The sequence below is a fragment of the Stigmatopora argus genome, chromosome 14 (assembly GCF_051989625.1).
Source record: "Stigmatopora argus isolate UIUO_Sarg chromosome 14, RoL_Sarg_1.0, whole genome shotgun sequence".
Classification (NCBI taxonomy): Eukaryota; Metazoa; Chordata; class Actinopteri; order Syngnathiformes; family Syngnathidae; genus Stigmatopora; species Stigmatopora argus.
Window position 1 is genome coordinate 15,344,596 of NC_135400.1, and position 25,297 is coordinate 15,369,892.

A 25,297-nucleotide genomic window follows, 5' to 3' on the forward strand; every position below is an offset into this window, starting at 1 on the left:
AATCTCGCCCGTGTTAAGAAAACGCATTGAACCGATCGGACGGCCATTGGCGTCCAATCTGTTTCCGTAGCGGCGCCAGTCAGTACGGACTGGTCGTTTAGACCCGTTTGCCTCAAAACACCTGACCTTTTCGCGACATTGAGCGCTCGAGTCGCTCGTAAGGGTTTACGGGAAAAGGTGAGAGGTTCTGGCGAGAAAAATCGGGTGCACTTTCTCCTCCCCATCATTGTGACCCCCATAAAAACAGCGCGCCCTGCTACCGGGGAGCTTTTCCGCTCGCAATGGCATCTCACCCTTATTATCGGGGGCCCCCCGGGAGCCCCGGGACTGGCTTCGTTAACTCTCAATTGATTGTTTCTTAGCCTCGAAAAGGTGGCGCGTTTGCTGGGACGCCGCCACTTGACGGCGAGAGTCCCCTAAAGACTAATTAAGGTTTAGGTATCGGCCATAAAATGGCATCAAGCTGCTTCGTTATTATTGTCAGGCTAAATAAATCGTTATTTCGAATGTTATTGGGTTTCCAATGGGCTGTTTCATGTGTGGAAGTAAAAAGAAATGATAGTAAGTTCGCTGCAATCATTTTTGCCGTCAAATCGGTTTGGTCCACTTCAACATGTCGTTTTAGTGACTGTATTTCCCAGAATATATTAAGTCTCACAATTTTTGATAGCGTCCGCGTCTTAGAAGTTGCACTGGAGTATATTTGTTATGTTGTGTTTTTTGGCTATAGGCTATCCCCCTCAAAAGCGTACTAAAAGTTACTATCCTTACCTTGTGGGATAATTATGGGATTTCTTTCTTGGTTTCTGATCAGTTAATAAAATTGCCGCTCAGAATTGAGACTAATACAGTAATCCCTCGATTATCGCGGCTTCACTTATTGCAAATTCATTACTTTGCGATTTTTCCCCCACTATTAATTCTTTTTAAATTCATAAAAATGGAAGCCACTTTTGCTACTAGAACTCAGCACTGAAGAAAAAAAAAAGTTATAATAGGGGCTATTTTACTTTGCGATTTTTCGATGATCACGGCCATGTCTGGTCTACATTATTTATTAATTATTTAATTAATTAATGTATTAAATTATTTATTACCTATTTATTTTCCTGTGTCTGTATTCTCACCCTCTTGCTACTGTGACAATTAAATTTCCCAAATACAGGATGTATAAAATTATCTAATCCAATCTAAAATTCACAGCGATATTCGAGGGAAGACTGTATGACCAATACTTCTCCTTTCATTGTGTATTCTTTGGCTAACGTGATTTACAGTGACGAAAAATATGCCTGCTATCTTTATTTTATATATAAACACGTACTTGTATAACACCCTAACCCTCAACTATACATGCTCCCTTATTCGCTCTTTAATCGTAAATTTTCTCTTGAGGCATCCAACCTAATAATGAAAAAGAATGTCGTATATTGGTTCGTATTCAGCGAGAAGGGGCCACACAACTTTTATGAACGGCCACCGTCTGTCAATCAAGCTGCCGTAAAGAAGCCAGTTATGAAAGTGCTCTTGTGTCTGGACGCCATGGGAGGGACAATTTTCTCTTCCTCCTTGTGTAAATAGCACACGCGCTTTCTCCGTCACAATCCTGCGCTATTCGCCGCCCGCTCGCTAATGGAAGCGCGGTCTTGACCGGACGTCACCGTCGCGACCCCGCCCCTTTCCCTTCGGGCGTCAACAAAGAAGCCCTTTCTGCGGGCGGCGAGGTGCCGAAAGGCCGGGCCGGGCCGAACCGGGCCTTGCTGTCCGCATCCAAAACCAAGGGTGTCAAACTCGATTTGGTCGGCGGGCCAACGGGATCTCGTGTGGGCCGGACCGGTTTATTTTCGGCTTTTGAGTGGGAGGGGCTTAACGTTGAGCGTCCAGTTTAGGCAAAATGAGTTCATTTTGCGTCACTTTCTTGACCTTGTAGCGTACTTAAAGGGCACTCAGTGTAATTTTTGGATCATTTTGCCATTTATTTTTGGCCTGCTTCCTGTTCATTGGTCAGTTTTTGCTAATTTGGGGGCATTTTCATGCGGCTTTATCTTGGTTTCGGGCTTCCTTGGTAACTCATTGGCCGCTATTGTCGGCAGGGGGCGAAAAAACGACCCAGGTGACCGCGGATAAAAAAATTCTGCACTCCATCTTCACTCAGAAAATTCAGGTTTTAGGGCACCCGTATTGAAAAATGTCAAGTTTTTGCTCCCGTACGTACAGTAGGAAAGAAAGACATGACAGCGGCATGGAAAAGCGGGACTGACCTTGTTACCCCGTTTCAATAAACCAAGTGCTTAGTACGTCTATTCTACTCGTATTAAACGAAGCTTTTTATGATCCCACATTCATTATGGATTGAGGAAAATGTCTCTCTTATGTAATGGAGACCACATGTTGCCAAGAAGTGGACGTCCCAGACAATTACGGGTATAAAACGTAGTCGGCTTAAAACACAAACATAGGTTAAGTGGGGGGGGCGGGGCCAAGGCAAATGTCTTTCTGTCAGTTCTCTCGCAGTTACGGAGAAATTAACGAGGAGAATATCAAGTGACCCAAGCGAGATACACCACGTTATGTTTCTTGTGTCAATATGGACTTTCCCGATGTATCCTTTTTGTTGATCTAAGTCATTCATTTAAGTTGCGTGTCTACATGTGGTTTTTGTGCAAATGTAGCGGGCAGAAATGTAAAAAAAAGACAAGCAGACTGGTTTGCTTTTATATGATATTATACGGGCCGGAAAATTATTCTCCGATAATGAAATTATATTAATAAACGAGCTCTTTTCACTTTTCTGCTGCCGCGAGTAGATGTCCGTTCTTTCGCTGCCAGGTCGCCCAGTTCAAATAGATTGGTCGTCTCATGCCGTTAATAAGGATAACATTTTGACGCATTTCAAATTCAAAATTTTGCTAGCAACGAGTATCGATTCTTGGGATTTTTTTAGATACGAAGCAATACATCGCTGCTCCTTTTTACTAGAAAATAATCAGCGCACAAGACATACCGCCCGACCTCCCCAATCCAGATGAATTGGACGCCCATCAATTGCCAGTTGAGCAAGATTTTTGTAAGCTCGAGGCCACACGCCTTGTTTGGCATACAGTCACGCATTGACCTTCACTGACATGCACAAAGGGGAACTTATGCAAAATTCTGCCTTTCCAACGGCGCCTCACCTCCGACCCGAGCCCCCCAATCCCCCCACACACTTCCATCTGCGTACCGTAGCGATGCAGATCGGGCCCCGGCGAGGACGCACGGTAGCGCCCGCTCGTATTATTATGTTGTCAGCTAGTTTTTCGATAGGGAGGTTTTCCCACGCCGGCATTTTGCAGCACAAACATGGCCCGATTTGGCCAAACGTGATGCTCCTTGTTTCGTGTTTCAAGCAGTCACTTTTTGCTTTAAGAATAGCATGTTTGGAAGGCCACACGCAGAGTAAATAAACCGAAGGGAGCACATCCTTGACACCTCGTGTGTGGTGGCTGCTTGGGAAAACAAAGCCGGGTCAAGTTGGGTCACTCGAACAACTGACAATTTTACTTCACTTATTGTTTTTTTTTGGGAGATTGCTAAGCATGACATGAACAATGATACCTTTTGATTGGAAAAAAATCCGTTTTTGACATTGCATTACCATCGGATCATATAAGTTATGCAGTTTAGATGATATTATTGGTGGATTTTTTCACGTTTTGCTCATTTTTAAGTCACGGGTGGAAGTTGGGCGGGTTGTCGAAGAATGGTTTTAGGCTCTACAGCGGTTAGGAGGGAGTGTAATACAAATGTAAAATGGCGTGCAGAGCAGTAAAATATACAAGTCAAGCAATACAAGAGCCATGTAATGTAATATTGCCGAATTGATTTTTAAATATTTTTTATTTTTATTTTTTTAACACCTTTAGTTGCTTGGAGGCTATAGACCAAGGGTGTCAGACTCGGTTGGTTCGCGGGCCGCGTTAACGTCAACTTGATTTCACGTGGGCCAGACCATTTTAGATATAATATTTAGATATTTTTTAAATAAATGGATTAAAAGAACTGGATTAAAAGCCCTGAATATTCCGTTTTTTATAGATCTAAAACAATGTTTATTTTAGCTTTTTTAAATATATTTTTCGATTTTACAACATGATTTTTGAACTAAAAACACAGAAAAAATGGATTAAAAAAATGACAATGATTGATTTAAAAGGGGGAAAATCAGGAAATTTAATATACATCTATACTCTTCATTTTAATTTGATCCTAAAACAGAAAGTCGCCACTCATGATTTACTTTCCCACATGTGCTATAGAATAATAATCCAATCCTTTTGGACCGAGACACCTCATAAGTGAAAGATAGTCTGCGACTCGGTGGGATTCTTTCGAGATTCCGTCTCCCACCGGCCGGATTTTGGCAATCTTGGTGCATTTAAGAAAAAAAAAAAGCGTCTGTAGATACTCAATCAAGTGGCCATCATGGAGTACTTTTCCCCGTTGGCCCTCGCTCCCCCGCCGTCACAAGGCGGCCGGGAAAATTGCCCTTACAGTATTCCAGAGCTCGGCGAGCCCACGTCAACCGGATTGAGAGCGACAACGCTGACGCGTGCCCCGAAAAAGGCCGCCGGCCCGCTCCGTCCCCGGCTCGCCACTTGCCTCGGAACCCGGCCCGCTCTGTTTGTTGTCGTAGCGTAGACTTTAAATAAACACAGCTTTGATAAGTTAGGGGCCAGACGGTCACCTCTGACCCGTGGCACTTCCCATCCGGGTCCTCGGGACGTGAAGTTCAGCAGGTGACGGGGAGAGCGTGCCTTTAAATTAGCGGAGGAGGGATTTGTAAACAGCCAAAACGGACCAGGGAGTCTCGCGCTCTCTCTCGGAAATGGACTTTGTCCAGATTACGTTGACCCGGAGAGCGCCGGGGGGTCAAGAGGAGGGAAGACCCGCAGGAAGTGCGCTTGTCTTTTGCCTGCTTTTATTATTTGTGCTCAATAAATCTGCCGAAAATCCAATTTTATTGACATTGGAGGTCTCTGGCAGTCGCCGACAACAAATGAGCTACGATTTGCTAAAAAGGATCATGTTTATTTGACCGCAGTTTTTGAAATAGGACTTTGCAAGCCATATTTTAACAATACTTCAATGTACAACCTTACAAAAAGGTACAGTCTCTAACTACCAAAGTAAAATATACAACTCGGCATAAAGAATCCTTCTAAATCTTCACATACCAACCATAAGGTGTCGCCATTGCGCTGTCAACCATATTACCAGACACGGTTAAAATATGTATCCTTCTTTTACTCTTATTTTGAGCAATGTTTTAGCCTGACTTGGGGGGGGGGGCAGTGGAAGCCTGGCGGCCTGCCAGGCTTATAAAGCACTGAAGGAATTCCTGTTACAGTTAGATATACAGTTAAGTGCAGTTTACGTTCAGACTATGCATAAAATGCCTGTCAGTATTTCTTTGCATCAAGTACAGGGCCTTGTTTTTACTTTGAATTGAATTGCGCTCTTTATTGAACGTGGTTATTCAAACAGTGGCGGATTTATCAATGGGCAACACCAGGGGGGTGCCAATAGCCGCAAGTTTCTAGAGGCCTTCATAAAATTCCTCTTGGTTTAATAGTTGATGCAATTTTTACCCATTTACGCAAGCCGTTTATGTTCTTGACAGTGGCGGTCCGTGCATTTTCTAGTAGCGCCTTCTATCGGAATCAATCCAACCCTCAAAAACTATTTTATGGCTATAAAACCTCTACTGCAGCTTGGTAGCTCTGGCTAGTCCACTCTATAACTAGCCAATCATAGTTGCAATAGAGCCTGCAGAACTGATTGTGAAGGCCTTGAGGCAGATTTCTGATCCTGGCAACAAATAATGGCTGAAATGTGATTGGTTAAATGCTTCAATATGAAAACACATATCTGGAAGCAGTTCAACCAGGGGGAAAGCAATGAAAGGGAGCTGACAGACAATTTGGAATTATTTAATAAGTATTCATGGACAAAATATAATTAACATCAGTCTGTGATTCAGATATTTCTTAGGCCAGCAGAGAAGGCCTTGAAGGCCCTGACGGCACACCACTGGTTCTCGATGAACCTCTTTTCGCTTAAAACGACAGCAGATTACTTGTACCCGTATGTAGGAAAAATGACAAAAGCTAAAGAAGAAAGTGTAATGAAACAAAAGCTTGAAAAATGAGGAAAATATCAGTTTCCAAAATGACTAGATTGTAATTCATCATTCTGTCCTGACGAAGATGGACGTTTTTATGATGGATGAAAAAAAAGAAGGCCAAAATGTAGATTTTTATGACTGTGGTTTGTGTGCGTTTTTGTGGGGGGGGGAAAAGGAAGCATGTGTGGCGTGATGGACAAGCCGCTTTGCAGTCTATAGTGACTTTTTTGCTGTATATTTGTCCAGTGAGTGATTTGCCGAAAGACCTTCTTGTAAAGGCCACCGGCGTCGCTCTCCGAGGGCGTTACGGCCGCTGACGCGTCACGTCCATCATCTCCACTTTCCGTGAAGGGGCGCCGTTGCTTTTTCTGCTGGCGCGGCAGAAAAAGCCCCGCACAAACTTACTCTTTACGTCCTGACGTGCCTGAAAAGTTGCCAATTTCCTGCTGAAAATGTTTGCCCGCCGCGCTAATTAAAACATTGCCATTTTTCAATGCCCCGAAATAGTCGCAACTCGCCAGGCTCTTCCGTTTAATGCCGTCGACGGCCCCGAAAGTCGACGATTTCGACGTCGACGGCGGCGAAACGCGATTTCGACGTCAATGAATCAAATCATTTAGGAGCGAACGAGCACCTTTCGTCACGTCGACGAATTCGTTTCACGAAAAGTCCGCTTTTTACGAGGACGCAAAAAAGCGCGGCGAAGGTGAATGAGCTTATTGTATGGCGACACCCTTCGCCGATAAGGCTAAAGGTTACCATGGAAACGTAGCCAGCTGGAGCCAGGCACGGTCCAATTTGGCCCAAACCGCAAAGTCAACATTGGCGCGTGCAGCGAGAAAAAAAAAAACAAGAACGCTGCGATTGTACGGCGCCTAATGACAAATCCAAATATATATCGTGGAAAAATGGTCACTTTTGCCGCTGTTTTTGGAACGAATCTGGTTTAAATCCCACTTTTATCAACGTATAAAGTACGTTTTTGACTTGACGCTACTCGCTTGAATCTAAAAGGGCTGCCAGTAGACTTTGTTTGACATCTGTCGTCGTCAATGGCAACCGACGTGTAAATCCGTACCAATGGCGAGCAGCGTGATGCGTGCCTGTCAAAAAAGCGTTTTCCTGCAACGCGGGACACATTGTAAACTTTCCGGGTCACCCCATAAATCCCGAGTGAGAGGGGGCGGAGCTAGAAAACACAACAGGAGGCATATTGGCTATCGTTAATGATCGGCGAGGTGTAGCGGGTCGGGTTGGGGCGGGGGGTCGCACTAACCCCGGGCTCGACCCCGAGGGCCCACGCACAAGGGCTTACAGTCTCAAGGGGGTTCATTGTAGGCGGGTGTTGTTAAAGCAGCGGGTGGCTGGAAAAGACTTTTATTTACACGCCGATTCAGGTAACGAGGTGAAATTATTTGGCGTGACGGGGATGCCGTTTTGGTTTTTTTTTCAAATATGAAGGGAAATCTGTCAATTTGTGCTTTCCCAAAGATGGTTTTCACTTTGTTTTTAATCTGGCGGACATTGTTGATCACTCGTTGAAAGCGGAGTTTTATGTATTTTTACGTGAGGGGGAAAATTAATAACTGACTATTTCTAATGACTAAATAAACTGTGAGTGCAGTCAAATTAAGTAGGGCAACTTCCACAAAGAGATTTGGTAATTAGCGCTCTTTTGAGGAACCAAAAATTGGGTTACGTTGTCTATTACCGTATTTTTGGACTATAAGTCGTACTTTTTCAAGAGTTTTTTTTAAAAACTAATTATCTGAAAAGCTTTTAGATGCTAATCTAGCCCGTTGTTCTCTCGTTTTACTAATGCTACTTTGATCAGAAACCAAGAACAAACATATGTTAAAGTCCATCTTGAAGTCAAGTTTGAACATCTTTAAAGCCTTTTTTTTTTAAAACCCACTTGATTTTAACTGTGGGACTACATTTTTGTTTTATTTCATGCTCTCTTCCAGAGCGAGTGACTTTTGTCTCACGGGTGAACTAAAAAAAACAACCGTTTGACATCCATCTTCCTTTTTGAGGCCCCTTATTAGCCCTCTGTGTTCTTTTAATTCCCATTATTATTCTTATTATATATCCGAACATATGACCCTCCCGTTTCATCCTGGCCGTTCATGATGAAAGAGAAATGCCAACCGCCTAATAGCATTTCCACGAGCGCTGTCTGCTAGTAAATCATGGCTAAAAGACCGGTCTCCAAAGGTATCAATTGGCGCCGTCGACATCAAAAGACAACAGCTTTTATCACGCAAATCAAAAAGTATTGTTGCAACAAAACCTCATTGTTTTATTTCCAGCCCAAAAGCTTCCATTTTTCAGGCACGGACGGGCATTGACGTCCGATTGCGGCACGCACGCACGCGGTACGCTCTTTTTGCTTATTCCAAATAAATTGCGGTAGGAATGAAATTAGTCATGGTTGCCAAAAGAATTTGTCGCGACCAACGTCTGAACTGACCCGTCAAACCGGGACTCGCACTTGCGTGCCAATGAATCACCAGCGTGTGTGCGGGTGTGTTCGTTTTGAACCAATGAATGCTGACCTCATGCCTTTTAAACACTTCTAAAAATAGACCGTTTGCCCAAGTTGCGCGCCACACCCAAAGCTGGCGTTACTACAACGATGAAAACCAGTCTTTTACTTTTCATTTCTCAGAGGAAGCAAAACCATTGTTGTCTTTAGAGAAATTACATATTTTTCGGACAATAGGTCGGCACCTGAGTATAAGTCGCACTAGTTAAATAATGGACGATGCAAGGGGGGGCGGTAATAATGGATTATCGCACATTTATGGAAAATTTGATCGTGTAGGTCACACAGGTGTCAAAGTGGCGGCCCGGGGGCCAAATCTGGCCCGCCGCATCATTTTGCGCGGCCCGAGAAAGTAAATCATGAGTGCCTACTTTCTGTTTTAGGATCAAATTCAAATGAAGAGTATAGATGTATATTAAATTTCCTGATTTCCCCCCTTTTAAATGAATCATTGTCATTTTTTAATCCATTTTTTCTGTGTTTTTAGTTCAAAAATCATTTTGTAAAATCTAAAAATATATTAAAAAAGCTAAAATATCCATTGTTTTAGATCTATAAAAAAACTGAATATTCAGGGCTGTTATCTTTTAATCCATTGATTTAAAAAAAATCTAAATATTATATCTAAAATGGTCCGGCCCACATAAAATCGAGTTGACGTTAATGCGGCCCGCGAACCAACACAAGCATGAAATGTGGGAAAAAAGGCAATTGGGGATTATTTCAGAATGAAAAAAAAAGTTGCAGGCCCAGCCAAACTACTGAAAAATTGCAGCTTATAGTCCGTATTATGCATTATGTTATCGGAGAAAATGTTTCCTTGACGTCATTTTGAATGACAATCAAGGAAGTGAAACTGAAGATGATATGTTGGAGAGGTTCATTCATAATGTAAAAAAAAGAGCACAGCTAACAACAAAACAGGCTTTATTATCGAGATCCGGCGTATCACGTAACGTGCTTGGCCGTCTTAAAGTTTTACGTTTTAATCCGGCGCGGCCACCATGAGCGCAGATGCGCCGCCTAAGTAGGCCAGTGCGAGTCTGGATTGAGGCCAAGAGACACCGTGTCCCAAATCTGTCAGTTTGCGGGAAAATAGATAGTCGGGCAAGGCATCCCAATCATTATTCCTCTTTCCTTTGTCAACACCAGCTACAATAATAAAGTAGGAGAAGGAATATTTCAGACTTTGCATACCAAATGAGGGCCCCCATTAGCATAGCGCCTCGTGTCCGGATAATCCTCATCAACGTCTCCCGCGTCACGTCTAGTCGTGTAAACATTGTAGCGTTTAGCCAAACCTGGGGAAAACTTGAAATGCTAATCGTGTAGCATCCGTCAATCATTGGTAGGAATTTCTATACTCGACAAAATGCCCGGAAAATAGGATGATACGTACGAGAAGTGGCAAAAAGAGTGATCAACTCCCTGGAAAAAATACCCAAACTTTAGTTTTTTATTGTATATAAATCTTTTTATGACTATGTATTTGTGTGCAAGCTTTAAATTTTATTGTACTTGTAGAATGACAATAACGGCACTCAAATGACCGTATTTACTCGCATATAAGACGCTTTTGTCGGACGAAAAAAATGATGACTGAATCGAGGGTACGGCTTATATGCGCATAAAAACACAACTTGCAAAAAAACGTACATTTTACGGCGCCGTGACGTTATGACGTAACGACAAAATGGCAGCCATGCATGCGTCGTGACGTCATGACGCAATCGAATGCAGATTCGGTCGTTTATTTCAAAATAGTTGAAATTGTTGCTAGCGCTCAGAGTGAAATAGTTGATTTTCTTCAGCATTTCCTCGTATTTTTGGGCAGCCATTTTTTTCAGAATGTCTTTGGGTAAAGCACAATGCCCCCCATAGGCCCCATATTTGAAGTTTACACAGAATTCATGCCAGACTGGAAAATATTGTAGAACAATCCGTCCTTGTGACTCTTTAGCAAATGTTGCCAAAGCAGTCTGCTTCAACAACAAATTACCGGTGGTCCTTTTTTATGGACCTGACACGTTCGGCGTTTACAGGGCGGGCGCGGCCGGCCGGCCAGGCCAGCCTTACTGCCGTCCGGCCTCGCCCGTGTCGTGTAAAAAAAAAAAAAAGAAAAATGGCTAAAACAAACACTCGGATAATAGCTAGCTCTTCCGGGCCCACGTAAAGCGGCGACGCTAGCGTGCTAATCAACGTCTGTCGTCAGGAGACGTCATCGTATGCTGCTAAATCGACGGAACTGTAATTTTGTTAATAAAACGCCATATTGTAGGTAACTAAAATACGTCCGTTATTAAGAGCAGCATTTTGGTGTTTGCAAAATTTGTCTCACAAGATAAACTTTTGGCAAACCTACATCAGCAGTCTTCAGAATGTCACTTGGCGGTTGAAACCAGTTCATTCCTTCGTTTTCCGTGCCGCTTATCCTCACCGGGGTCGCCGGGGGAGCTGGAGCATAGCTCGACCAACTACGGGCAGTAGGCAGAATTTTTTGCCGGTCAATCCCACGGTACCATTTAGCATACAATTAGCCTAGCATGCATTTTTCAGGGAGGTGGGAGGAAACCGGAGTACCCGGAGAAAACCTACGCAGGCCCGAGGAGAACATGCAATCTCTACAGGTGCCATTGAATGGCAATTATGGCTTTAAAAAAATGTTTTTTTAGCCATTTTCTTATGTTAAATTTGTAAGGGAAAAATTGTGACTCCGAAAGCTCATCCAAATCACCATTTCAATTTTTTATTCGTGTCCCCCGTTTTTTTCCTACGCTAAGCGCACGCGAGCGACTCGTGTCTCCGTCGTACGAACGTCCGTCGGCCTCGTCGTCAGCCCCCCCGCGGCGAGACCCCTTGGCCCCGGGCTATTAGTCATCTTGTCAAACGCTTTTACGTGCCACTCCACGCGGCGAGAACGCCATCTTGCTAGATTCACGCCTCGATAGAACTCTGTGAGGAACTTGTCCTTTTTTTCCACGTTAACTCACGCGCCGCCATCGACGGCGAGAGAGAACGCGACAAACCGGAGTTGCTCTCAGAAGTATTTTTACGCACGTCTTTCCCCTCCAACGAGCGAGTTCGGATACTAACATCGCCAAAAGGGTGCTTTTGAACGTTTCTGGCTTTGACGCTCTGGGGTTCGGGTCGGGGTTTGAAACGCCCCCAAGCGTTGGACACGGCTAGCAACCGTTGAAGCGGCCTTTTCTGCCTCCCCTAAAAAGAAATGGGGGGAGCGCTTGGTGCGGTGGGGAGCCCGAACCAAGCCTCCATTCACCTGGTCGGGGCCGCCTGTTTATTTTCAGAAGCATTAGAGGAAACAGTGGACATGGCTTATCAGATCCAAACAGTGGCACGTCTTTGTTTTTCTACACACGAGGCCTCTTCTTGCCTCGGCCTCATTTGGCCTAATTGTTTTCTTTCTTGCTTGTTGGAATAACACGGCGGGCTGCGTTTAACGCCGGCGCTAAGCGGTAAGGGAATCCCTCAGTGTAAACAGGCTGCGTACAATGCACACTGGGAATTTAGCTGTTATTCTGTGTTTTTAAGGGGCGGGGGCAGCCGATAGGCCGACCCAGTCGCCGATGGCTTTTGCGGTCTCGTCGTACCTGTTGATCACGTCGAATTGGGTACAACTTTTGTACGGGATTTTTTGGGGAAGTACGTTTTTTTGTAAAACCGATCTCATTTGACCTGTTTCGCTTTAATACGGATCGTCTCGGTCACTGGTGGCAGACGCAAACGTCATCGTCGACTGCTAATATTGTAAAGCTTTGAGTCAGTCACTTCCGCCTTTTCAATATATAAATATAGCGCGTCAGCAAGCAATGTACCCAGTCTGTCAAGCTCTCAGGGTCATACAGCGACATCTACGCAATCTTGAATTAGATGCACCGACTGATTGGGCACCCCGTCCACTTTGGAGAAAATTTTAGACTTTGAAGTATGACCTATCTGACTATCTTGCAGTTTTTATCGCTTAATAAGAGGAATTGCAATCATTAATAAAGGGGAGCAATTGGCCGAGATTGACAGGTATGAGTTCCACCCAATTAGCCGATATTTGGGGAGAAAAATCGGATTGGTTGGCAATTTTTTTTCCCCCTGAAAATTCAACAGTCCGCCCAATTTGTGCACAACGGAGACGAGTTCTTTATCTTGTAGTAGTAACTTGTGTCTTTTGACACTGTAGTACGCACACTCGACATAGTGGCAGTGTTGCACTATCCTGGTGAGTGAGTGACAGTCTGTCTTGGCAACACAGGCAACTCTTGTTTGGGCCCAGCAGTCTTTGGCCAAGCTTTTTAACCCGGCACCCCCATCTAAAATCCCAACAAAGCGACGCCATTCTCCCCGTAGACGCACAAGCGCACACACAAGACAAGAACATGTTACTAGCCAATAACACCAAATCAGATTTTCACTATAATACTCTTACAAGTGAACAAGTTAGAGCAAGGGTGTCAGACTCGGGTTGGTTCGCGGGCCGCTTTAACGTCAACCTGATTTCACGTGGGCCGAACCATTTTAGATATAATATTTAGATTATCATTTTTATAAATGGATTAAAAGAACTGGATTAAAAGCCCTGAATATTCAGTTTTTTATAGATCTAAAACAATGTTTATTTTAGCTTTTTTTTTTAAATACATTTTTAGATTTTACTAAATTATTTTTGAACTAAAAACACAAAAAAAATTGATTAAAAAATGACAATGATTGATTTAAAAGGGGGAAAATCAGGAAATTTAATATACATCAATACACTTCATTTAAATTTGATCCTAAAACAGAAAGTTACCACTCATGATTTACTTTCCCGGGCCACACAAAATGATGCGGCGGGCCAGATTTGGCCCCCGGGCCGCCACTTTGACACCTGTGAGTTAGACACAAAGAGCCCAGATTTCAAACTGTGAGGGTAAGAAAAATCTGCCAAATAATGTTTGTAAAATATCCTTTATTATCTGTTTTGAACGGGCCTTGATGAATTGGAGTGTGTTTTTACGACCAAATAAAAATAAGAGACATGAAACAAGGCAAAGAGTCAAAGTATATCCAAAATCTAGAGCCGTGTGTGGCTCGAGAGCCACGTGTTCGCCAACGTAGTCCACGGCACTTGGACGAACGTACATTGACATCAATTGGGAGTAAAAATCACAAGATTAAGCGCTAAGAAGGGAGTCCCGATGGGTAATGGCGCACCGGCGTTGGTCGCATTCTTTCCCATTGAGTTAAAATGTTAAATAAGCAAGAAGAGGGAAAAGCAAAAGCAAAAGCGGTCGGTCGGTCGGTCGCTCGGTCACGCACAAGCGACAACGCTGGCCTTGTTCGCCTGGGCGCACCTTCCAAATCCCGCACTTTAGTTCGCGCCGTCGAGGCTCCCCTTGTCCCCGATTGCGCCCCAAAAATAAACACGGGCTAAATCCGCCTCGATTAACGTTAATCACCGGCGTGGCGCTGTTTTTAATGCCACGGGCTGAATGCCGTTGCTCATGAACGGGACCAGTGGCTCCCGGCAAAGCCCTTTTTGATATGATTTCATAAGTGAACTCATTCGCAGCTCTAAATGTCCAATCTCTTTAGACTGGGAGGGACGTGGCCATCATTCCACCCCTGGCATGCTTCCAGTTGTAATCAATTGGACGTCTATCACTGTCAACGTCTGCCAAAGAGTTCAAATATGTTTTGTTGAAGGCCAAAATGCAAAAATATAATAATAATTAATCACAAAAAAATCATACCAACTATTATTTCCAACTCCTAAAAGTGCATGCCCTCTACTGGCATACTGCAAACCTACAGGCAACAATAAGTCTGCGATTAATCAGCGCTGAGACAGAGAAAAAAATCGGGATAAAATATCAAAATAGTATACCTACCAAATCCAGATTTGTCGACTAGCCATTTTATTGTGTGTCCTCACCAAGAAGAACAACAGGGTGACCTTTTGAGCCCTCCCTCTGGATGTACCAGTAAATTCAATTATATTTTGAAGTTTGTACAGTTCTGAAACACTGCGTAAATCTTTCCGTAGTTTAATTTAAAGACAACTGAACTGTACTTTGTTTTTAAAGCACTGTATTGGGTTCATTTATTTAAAAAAACAAATTTTAATCGAAGCGCTCTTTCGGTAAACACTAGAGGGAGCCCGTGTGCAACTGGTGGAAGTCGCAGAACACTTTGTAAACACTTTGCCTGTCACTTGTAATCAAAAGTTATTCTTTTATGCATACGGGCGGATAAGGTTTTACAATAGTGTTTGAGTTCAACTAACTACGTGACAGTTGCTGAGCTTAACTTGACCTTTGTGGACTGGTTTTACTGGTCCGACTGCACCAGCACCCGTCACACTTAAGCTTGTATCAACAGCTTTTCAATCTCCTTCGATAAGGGTATCAAACGCGGGTAGTTGGTGCGCTTTAAGGTTCCTGATTCACTCATTGGCTGACCTTTTGAAAAGAACCAATTGGACTGCAGATAGGAAATTGAGCAAAGATCAAAATACTCGCAAAATTCTGGCTTCGTGGCCCGTGGGTGCAAAAAAAGTATTTAATTCTGCGTTTACACTCTGAATGCACATTGACACCCCTTCTCTAAATTGTGATTGGTCGCCTCCGGTTTGTGGGCCGTACATTTGATCTATTCTAAATTGGCTGTACAGAATGAATGCGCTATAAAGTGCCAAATCAGACCCCTTAGCGAACCGCTTCCGGCCCACGGGCCATATGTTTGGCACCCTTGTGAGTCTGCAATCTATGTAGCATTTACAGAGGGGATGCTTAAAAGACCTTTCAGATCGGTCGCACGGCTGGCAAGGACCGGTCCGCACTTTGGACCAGCCTCTCGGCTCGCGGCAATTAGCCAGGCGTCGCTCGTTTTTAAATAAACAAATGCCAGCCCTCCTTTTAATGAACAGGAAAAGTGGACTGACAAGAATTCGTTCTCTGCCTTGACGCATAGTTCGGCTTTAGTCAGCCGTCTTAGCGTGTGTCGTTGTCAACATCGGACTGACGGCATCAGAATTGCAATGCAGAAGAACCGCTAGCAGCGAAACGTAGCATCCTGGCTACTTTTAGGAACAAAGTGTGAGCCGGTGCGTCGTTAGCGTCTGTCCAATTTGGCCAAACGTGTTCAACACCGAGTCTCTCGGGACTACTTATGGTGCGCCATTGGAGTGATTGATGACAACGTTTAGTAAACATCAACTTGTAAAGCGGATGCTAATGCTAACATTTCAACTGTAAACCATACGTAGAAACAGGTGCTTGGCGTTGGATCACCAACATTGACTGCTCTAAGTATCATTACGGCTGCTTTTTTCCCCTAAGCGGATTTATTCAAGGTTTTTAGAAATGAGTCACGCCCACAAGTTGCTGGTTTCAATCCACCGATTGACCGTTGGAATTGGGACTCAGTAAAATTTGTAGGGTTGAATTGTGGCCGCTCAAAAAATAATTTTCACCTTTGTTCTCTGCATGGCTTAATGGCTACAGTGGTTTCCATCTTGTTACTAGGCAGAATTCATAGGGCACAACCATAACTGCCCCTTTGAAAGGAATTTTCCCCCATATATTGAAATGCGCAAAGACTTTTAGAGTGCTTCTTAATACCAAAAATACATTTTATGACGGAGCAACGACCTGCGAAAGGAATGGGCCGGCCTTCACGTGGCGCGGTGCATTCTCTTCATCTATTGGTCGCATTTGAATGGCTCCACCTGCCGAATCACAGTGGACCTCCTTCCCCCTTTATCAATAATGTTGGCATCATTTTTTCATCTCCAGCTGGGTCACTGTACTCGTGATAAGGGACATAAATGAGGCCGAGGCCGTCAACGCTATATTCGACTATATTTGTTTTGACGTATGAGGCAGGACGACTACAATCTGATATCAGTTTGCGATAAGCGTGGCGTTTTTATTTATTTATTTATTTTACATGAACTCCACACAGCTTTGTGTTCTCCACCGCCCCTCGTTACATTCCTCAGAAGGGCAAGTCGGATCAAGGTTCACTACACAGTTGCGCTTTCAGTCATTTTTTGGGGAAAACCAACCACACGTTTACTGACTGACTATTTAAATGACTGCATTTTCCGCACTATAAGCTGCATTTTTTTCATGGTCGGACTGGGTCTGCAACTCACGTGCAATTTTTTTTCCACTCTCTCTAACTGTTGTTTTTTTTAGGCTAAAGTTATCCAAAAAAAATGGTGTTTACAAATGCCCGTTTATCCTGTTGTGTTTTGTTTTTGGACTAAATTCATCACATTTCTTTTGTGTTTTTCATTTTATTTATTATATATTTTATTTTATTATTATTTATTTAGTTAGTAATTATTATTATTTTTAGATATTTGTATTTTATTATTATTTATTTAGTTATTAATTATTATTATTTTAGATATTTGTATTTTATTATTATTTATTGAGTTATTAATTATTATTATTTTAGATATTTATATTTTATTATTATTTATTGAGTTATTAATTATTATTATAGATATTTGTATTTTATTATTATTTATTTAGTTATTTATTATTATTATTTTAGATATTTTTATTTTATTTTTATTTATTTATTATTATTATATTTTCTTATTATTTATTATATATTTATATTTTATTTTATTCATGTTAACAGGTGCCTATCTACCCTTTTGTTCTCCATTTACTATTGTTACGTTAATGTATATTGATACAAAAAAAACAAAAAAAGTCCCTCCCAAAAATGCCCCCTTTGATTGTGTACTCTTTGACTGTTCACGACTCGTCGTCGGAAAAATGGAGTAATCGCAACAACAGGTGTCGGGATGGCAACAATGGCAGACTGTATCACACACTAGTCTTTTCACCTATTGATGTCAAAGACACGTTGACTCTTTGAGTCCCGCCCGCCTCCCGTGACTCACGCCGTGTCTAACGTAGCCATTCAAATCCTCGACAGTACATTAACAATCTCCTTTTAGTTTACCGCCATCTTTCCGACACTTTGGCCACTATTAATAGACGTCCAATCAAAATAGGGCCTTAAGCGTCATACTGGAGGTACATACAAAAAGTGTCATCAACGAGGGAATTTTCCTCCCCATATTTCACGTCTGGTCTTCCATTCGACCTCAAAAGACTTCCGACTTCCCCCTCCTCCCACTCGTTTGACCTGGTGGAGCCTATTGATTGGCCGCCATTGAACTTGAATGTCAGGGGGTCGCCAGACGCCAATCCAAGCGATACGGCGCCCCTTGGGGAAAGATAGATGGCGGAGCAAAACAATGGCCGCTCACTTCCCTCCGCGGCGAGAAGGAGGCACTCGCCCTCGTCCTCGGCCGTCCGGGACGCTTTTGGACCGTTGGCTACATTTCCTGTCAATAGAAGGCGTCCCATTTACTCTGATGGATGACCGGATGATCGCCGTCTTAATCCGCCCCCTTCGGTATAACTCAGGCGGCGTCGGGGAGACGCAAATGACGCGGCGCTTCCCCTTTCTTCCGTGACGTTAACGTCTAAATAATAAGAATAGGAATAGGTGTCAAGCAAGAAAGCGTCCGATCAGACAGTCAAACGTCGGGAAATAACAGCCGCCGTTTTCTTCTGTCCCCGAAAAAGTCAAAAAGGCTCAGCTTTCAGGTTTCGAGACGGATTTGAAAGGAATCTTTCTCATTGTCGTTGCCGCGCACGCCGACAATGCGACAATGTACTGAAATTTCCCCCGCGCTACGCACGGCGCATATTTACGTCTGCTCCACGCCACGTCACGTCACGTCACGCCAGACGTCTGCATTTTGCAGACCAGACAAAAACATGCGGTTTCCGTTTGATTGACAGCGACAAACGTCCAAGCCATCGGGACTTGTAGCCAATAACTTAATAAGTAAATCACATGAAGGACGTTAGGACGGTTGTTGATGTATAAAAAGTCAGTTTCGTTAAGCGAGAGAAATAATCAACAACAAAAAAGCATTTGGGCCTGCTATTTATCGGATTTTGGTATTAGCCGGTCCGCAAAATCGGTCGCCAAATAACGCCAGGTCGCGCGACGCGAAAGGCCCAAGTCAACCTTTCGCACACTTCCCTGTCCAAACAGCCAATCGGGACGCATTTAGGCCCACGTCGCCCGCCAGAGGAAGCGACAGGTCGGCGGCGAGGTGTTCTGCTCGGCGTGGCAGCCATGGAAGTTCTCAGCCATGAAATCCACACCGCGGAACCCCGCCCCCTTAGACAGCGCTGATTAGCACGCGCGCTAGCGGCTCAGACGTCCGAGACAAGGCTGTCGCTTCCAATTGTCCCACGGACAGAAGAGCAAAGTCACCGCCATATTAATACCTTCCATTTTCTGACGCCGTTTCAATCGTTGCGTAGAAGTGGCGCACACGCGCCGCTTTCTCGGCGAGTTGCGATTTTAAATATATTTTTGGGGTGCTTATTTGTATGGATGCGAGGTAAATTTGAGGGCGCTGCGGTTCTGCCTGCCACTAGATCGGCTTTCAGGGGGCCCGCAATTTGCCGTGTTGTGCCTGCACGCTTGGGTGCTTTGATTTCAACAAAGTGGGTTCTGGGCTTTGTGAGGCCACGACGCCCACAATCGTTGTTGAGGGACCCCAATCAGGACGCCTCAGCCCAGACTCAAATTTGGATTTGTTTGCCTTTCCCAGCAACGTTTTCCTTCGGGGAGGGTGGCGTGTGGCTTTTCTCCGGGTGCTCCCGTTTCCTCCCATATGCCTCAAACATGGATGCTAGGCCAGGCTAAGTGTATGCTAAAATGCTTCCGTCCCGTTTGAGTACGAGCTGAGCGTTAATGACATGTTGTATGTAAAGGGTGGGGCGGTAGTTTTTTTTCCCCTACTTTCTGTGTCTTAGTTATTAACAGGTGATGTCATTGGCGCTCTGATAGCAGGGGCCGGCAACCTCTTTGATCCGGCTGTAAATCTGGATTTGTCATTGTTAATCCTGTACTACAGTCATCCCTCGATTATCGCGGTTAATGTAGACCAGACATGGCTGCGATAAACGGGTCACCCCTATTTAAAATAAATATATATATTTTTTTACTTCTGTGCTGGGTTCTAGTAGCAAGCGGAGGACAGGGGCGTGGCTTCCGCTTGCGAGTTTCAGCGTGGATTTTCACGTTTTTATGAATTTACAAAAATAAAAAAATAAAAGTCCCCCAGACAAAAATCTGCGATGTCGTGAAGCCGCGAAATTTGAGGGATTACAACAATTAACTGATTTTGGAGCAAAAGACGACAACTGCTCATGTTTTAACAAAACTAATGGACTATTTGTGTGTCTTTTTCCCCCACAAAGAGTTCAAAATGGGAGGTCGGCAGCAGTAACAGATTGGACGTCTCGTGCCGTCTGGGGCAAAAGTGGAAGAAACTCCACGTCCGTCGGAAAGTCGGCGTGCCGGGAATCGGACGGACGGACGGACGCACGCTCCTAAGTGCTCAGCTGGTAAACAAATCCCAGTTTATTAAATACACACTTGTCACTCTCCACTAGCCATGCGTAGCCAAATTTATTTGGACAAAAGTTGCCCCGCTAGACTTAAGTGTCCCAGGCTGACGCCAACAGATAAATAGCCCAGAATGCCCCCCACCCCCATCTCCACCCACCCACACACACACGTACACATACACACACTCCCCCCATCTCCCCAATTAGGAACTGGTTTGAATTTAGTATGCTTTTAAGGCCGCGACTCTAGCCAGTTAACTCCATATCTAAGGTCAATAAACAGTCAATGAGTGACACGTCCAATTGCGCCACCGTATTGTGATGCAGAAGTCCTCCTACTGTACTTTAATTCTTGTTTTCCTATGCTCTTATATATTTCTATTTATATATATTTAGTCTTTGCTGCCGTCGTGAATTTGCCGCTTTTTAAGGATACATACAAAACTACTCGATTTGTTTCGGTTAAATTTACGTGGGATTCAAAGCCTGCAATTGTTCTTCTATTTGCATGAAATTAAGCTTATTCCCGGTTAAAATTGCAACTTTATCTCATTTTCTTGTCCTCAAGTTGCGCCAATTTTATATAATTTCAGTAAACATGACCATTAAGGCATTTTTTCATCAACTTTTTTTTTTTTTAGCCCTTTCCTTAAAATGATGACTCAATTATTTTAGATTTTCTTAAAGACCATTTAGTTGTAGTTGTACTAGTGTAATTTAAAAAGCATTTATAGAATAGATTATTGTTAAAAAATGGCAATTTTACATCGCAAACGATTCCTCGCACGTTTTTGTTATGCATGGATGTTCCCGATCTAAAAAACATTGGGTTTTTTAACATGTATTTGTTTACATTTTTAGCTTTTTTGTTGCTTTGTTAAAATCAACTTTTACCATTTTTAGCTTTTTTGTTTTGTTTAAATCAGCTTTTAGCATTTTTAGCTTTTTTGTTGTGTTTAAATCAGCTTTTAGCATTTTTAGCTTTTTTGTTGTGTTTAAATCAGCTTTTAGCATTTTTAGCTTTTTTGTTTTGTCTAAATCAGCTTTTAGCATTTTTAGCTTTTTTGTTTTGTTTAAATCAGCTTTTAGCATTTTTAGCTTTTTTGTTTTGTTTAAATCAGCTTTTAGCATTTTTAGCTTTTTTTCTGTTGTTTGGTTTAAATCAGCTTTTAGCATTCTAATGTTGCGATAGCTCTGTTCTAATTGGGGGTAAAAAAAAAAAGACATTTAATATTCCCCCCCGTAACTATCGTCCCTTTGTGGAGTACACGAGGCGAGAATTTGTCGGAGCGGACTTTCCGAGGCGGAACGGGTCGATGAATGAAGCCTTCTTTTCCTCTTTGTTTCCCGTTGCTTTGCCCTTCTTTCAATTTGCCCCGCAATCAACTTTTAACACGGCCTTTTTCTGGCGTGTCACGCGGGCCGCCCCATTAGCATCACAACGGGGGGGCCACAAAAGGTCCCACAAGGCCCCCACGGTGGCCACGTGACCTCCGCGGAGCCCGTCGGGAAAGCCAGCCCGTCGGGTCGGAGATGCTAATATCTCATCTGCAGCTGGGCTTTTTTTTTTTTTTTGGTTTTGTTCCCCCCCCTGCAGCTGGGGCGGACGGGAACGGCAGCACCCGGATTCCAGCGCGCCCCCGTCGGCATAAATCTGGCCCGACCTGGCCGTACCCACAATGCCCGGCGCTCTTTCCGCGGCCAGGCCGGCCGCGCGCGGCTAAGTTGTTGTCGTCGCGTTCGCCGCGACTCAGACGGCTTTTGTTTTTTTTCCTCTTTCGTTTGTTCATTCATTCCCGCGGGACGCATATATTTGTCATTTATCTTGGAAATGAGAACTCACACGCCGCTAATTATTCCTTTCAGTCCCGCCCGGTATTGTCCGTAGACGGCGGAGCCAGACGAGATGGCGAATGGCGGCGGCCACCATTCCGTCGTCCATGATTTTGGCGAGCGTCAGAAACCGGCTTTTTAAAATCGACCTTACTCGTTGACGGCGGCCATTTTCCTCCTCTATTGAAAAAGCCGTCGGAGCGGCAAAGTTTGAAAAGCCCAACGCACCCCCATAACGTTTGTCTCCGTCTTTTCAGGCCGCCATTAACCGAGTCATAAAGAGCTCTTTATGAGCGCCGGACAGTGCGACGTTTTTCCTTTTTTTTTTCTTCGAGGCGCAACTTTGAATGGCGCGGGGCGAGCCTGAATGCGTCGCAGCTGGGCGCGCGCCGGGGTGACGGCCACGGCGGGTACCGCGGCGGCCGTCTCGCCGCAGAAAGGCCACCTTTGTTCGGGCCCGGCCCAGGTGCTCGGCGTGGATGGATCCCGCCGCACATCGCCGCTCATCCATTATGCATCTCGCGCGTTGGAAATCATGAGCTTCCTGTCAAAAGCCAGAAAAGGAGCAGGCGGCGCGGCCAAGTTGGCGGCGGACGGGGCATGTGGCGCCTTCAAAGACTTGATGTGAAAGCCGTTGTCGCGCCGGCCGCCGTTAAAGAAAACATTAAGATGCGACGCCTTTTCCACGAGAAACAAGGGAGCCTCCATCCTTTTCTAATTTGGAACACTTTGTGATTGTTTGTCATTTTTTGGCCCACAAGGATCATTTAAGAACTCCAAAATGATTGCTCGCATCACCATCAAGCCTTTAAAAAAAAAATAACATAGCGTGTAATGTCTGCCATCTGAAATCAGGTCAAAAAGATCCGTTTTTTTAATGTATTTGCATGTGGTGGTTGAGTGGTGCGCGTGTTGGACTCACAGTTCTAGAGTCGAGGGTTCGATCTCAGGTCGGTCCTTTCTGTTTGGAGTTTGCATGTTCTCCCCGAGCTTGCGTGGGTTTTCTCCGAGTACTCCGGTTTTCCTCACGCATCCCAAATACATCCAAGCTGGGCTAATTGTAGGCTAAATTGTCCCTAGCTATGATTGGCTGTCTCCTCGAGCCTGGCGATTGGTTGCCCACTGAGTCGGGGTGTTTCCTGCCTGGTGCCCACAGTGTGCTGGGATAGGCTCCAGCACCCCCCTCGGCCCTTGTGAGGATTAAGTGGTTCAGAACTTCAGGGTACCGTCTCAAATCCCTCATTTGCCGCCAGGGATCGTAACTTCTCAACAATGAGCCGTAGCCTGAAGGCACTGAAACAATTGTTCCTGGAGGGGGGCATGTTAGCAGTTAAAGACGTTTCCGCTGAGCGTCTGACGGAACGGCGCGGTGTCTCTGGACCGTCGCGGGGCTTGTAATGATCGGCCAGAGAGAAGGCCAAAGAATTTGCCGGGGGTGGAAAGGATTGTACCCGGTGAAACCCCCGTATCGGGGCTTTACCAGGATGAGAGCGCAGAGCTGCTTAGGCTAATCAATCCCTGTGGAGTGATCCTTCCCCAGGACAGATAGGATAAAGGAATAAGTAACAGTCGCTAAACAAGAAATTCCAAAGAATACCTGGAATCAAACTTAAGACGGCAGCAAAATCCGGACCAAAAAAAAAAGGAAATTCTGCACTTTATTATACAATCGCCTTAGGGGACGCTCTTGGCCATTTAGCTACTTCGCGCCTATACGCTGAAGGCGCCAATGATACTTTTTAACCATTTTATGAACCGCTTTATCCTCATTAGGGTGGCAGGGGGTGCTGGAGCCTATCCCAGCTGACCCCGAATGGGTGCCCAGCCCAGGACAACCACGCACACTCACACCCATACTAATTTAGAGTGTCCAATCAGCCTAGCATGAATGTTTTTGGAATGCGGGAGGAAACCGGAGTACCCGGAGAAAACCTACGCAGGCCCGGGGAGAACATGCAATGACCTGGATTTGAACCCAGGACCCCAGAGCTGTGAGCCTGAACACTTTTTAACCATCCCCTATTGATTTTGTGTTTAGATGTCGCCGTCTCGGCAGCCTTTGACGCTCTCCTCAGCCCGTTTTGTAAGCGCCACCTCCCCAAGATGTAGGCCACATATGCAGTCATAAGACCCGTAAAGAATGGCATCAGTCACAGTTAAATGGAGTCAGGATTACGCCGCCCCCCCCGTCCATCCGTCCGTCTCCGTTGAGCCACCGGTGCCCGAGGCCGGACCCTGGTCGCCTGGTCTCCTGGTCTCTGCCTTTGTCGTCCCCTTCCCCGTCCCTCGTGACCCTTCGTTTCTGGGCGCCTGTGGGAAAGACTCCCCGTGGGGGCCCAGGGGGGGGGGGAACCCCGCTAGGTCTTGGTGCGACTTATTGGCATGAATTTTGTCAAACGAGCGAGCCATCTTTGAACTCTGGTTCTTTGAAAGCGGCCCCGATCACGCCGACGGCACGGAAGATCCACTTTGGGGCGCGGTTAGGTCAGAAGGAGACCCCCTGCCGACAGTCCCACCCCCCAGGCGCCCCTCAATTTAGGAGACGAGAAAGTGCTACATCTTCAGGCCTTTTTTAAACTCTAAATTACCGTAACTACAATGCAAAGATACTCTAAATGCCCTCATTCGTATACTCGTCACTTTAACGAGTGTCTAGAAGAAGAACATTTTCACTCAAATATTAAGAATAACAGTTGAGGTTACAAAATGTGAGAACAAATGAAAAGATTTCATTTCTGATCAATTCTTGTTACAGAAAACAGTCCAACACGTTTTATCAATAAATAAAAATGACATTTGATAGAAAAATGAATGAAAAATATTTCTATAGAGAAACCAATTTTCAATCCCAATTTTATTTTCCACTTTAAAGCAACAAACCATCACTGACTGAATACATGTCCTCTTTTCACTCAACTGGGATTCTATCCCTCTACTTATTTTAATAGAAATGAAATTGTGTTGAGATATTAATTATTCATTCATCTTGTTCACAGCTCATATTCAAGAGGGTCGACTGGGAGAATGAAGGAAGGTCCAGCCGCACCTTTCAGTCAAAATGAATTGGACATCCCATGCTGCCATTGGCAACCACTGAGGTAACGATGATTGTTAATTACTTTATTTAAAAAACAGGGATACCTTTTCAGAACAAAACATCAATTCTTGGCGGGAGCGTATGGCTAACCTTTTGGGATAAAAAAAACAAATAAAAAAATAAATCCCACGATATATATCACCATTTCGATATATCGTCACACCCCTACTTTGGACCGCGTTGCAGCTTATAGTCTG

The 25,297-nt window shown here is 44.4% G+C and overlaps 1 protein-coding gene across 2 annotated transcripts in view; it reads left to right on the forward strand.

The window, feature by feature from the left end:
- The window catches only part of LOC144088706 (transcription factor Sox-9-B-like), a 62,278-nt gene that overhangs the window by 11,603 nt on the left and 25,378 nt on the right, over positions 1-25,297 (forward strand). For both annotated transcript variants that reach the window (XM_077619307.1, XM_077619308.1), the window contains exons 4-5: positions 20,021-20,167; positions 25,000-25,101. The gene's annotated coding sequence lies outside the window, so the exon portion shown is untranslated. The remainder of the gene's footprint in view (positions 1-20,020; positions 20,168-24,999; positions 25,102-25,297) is intronic.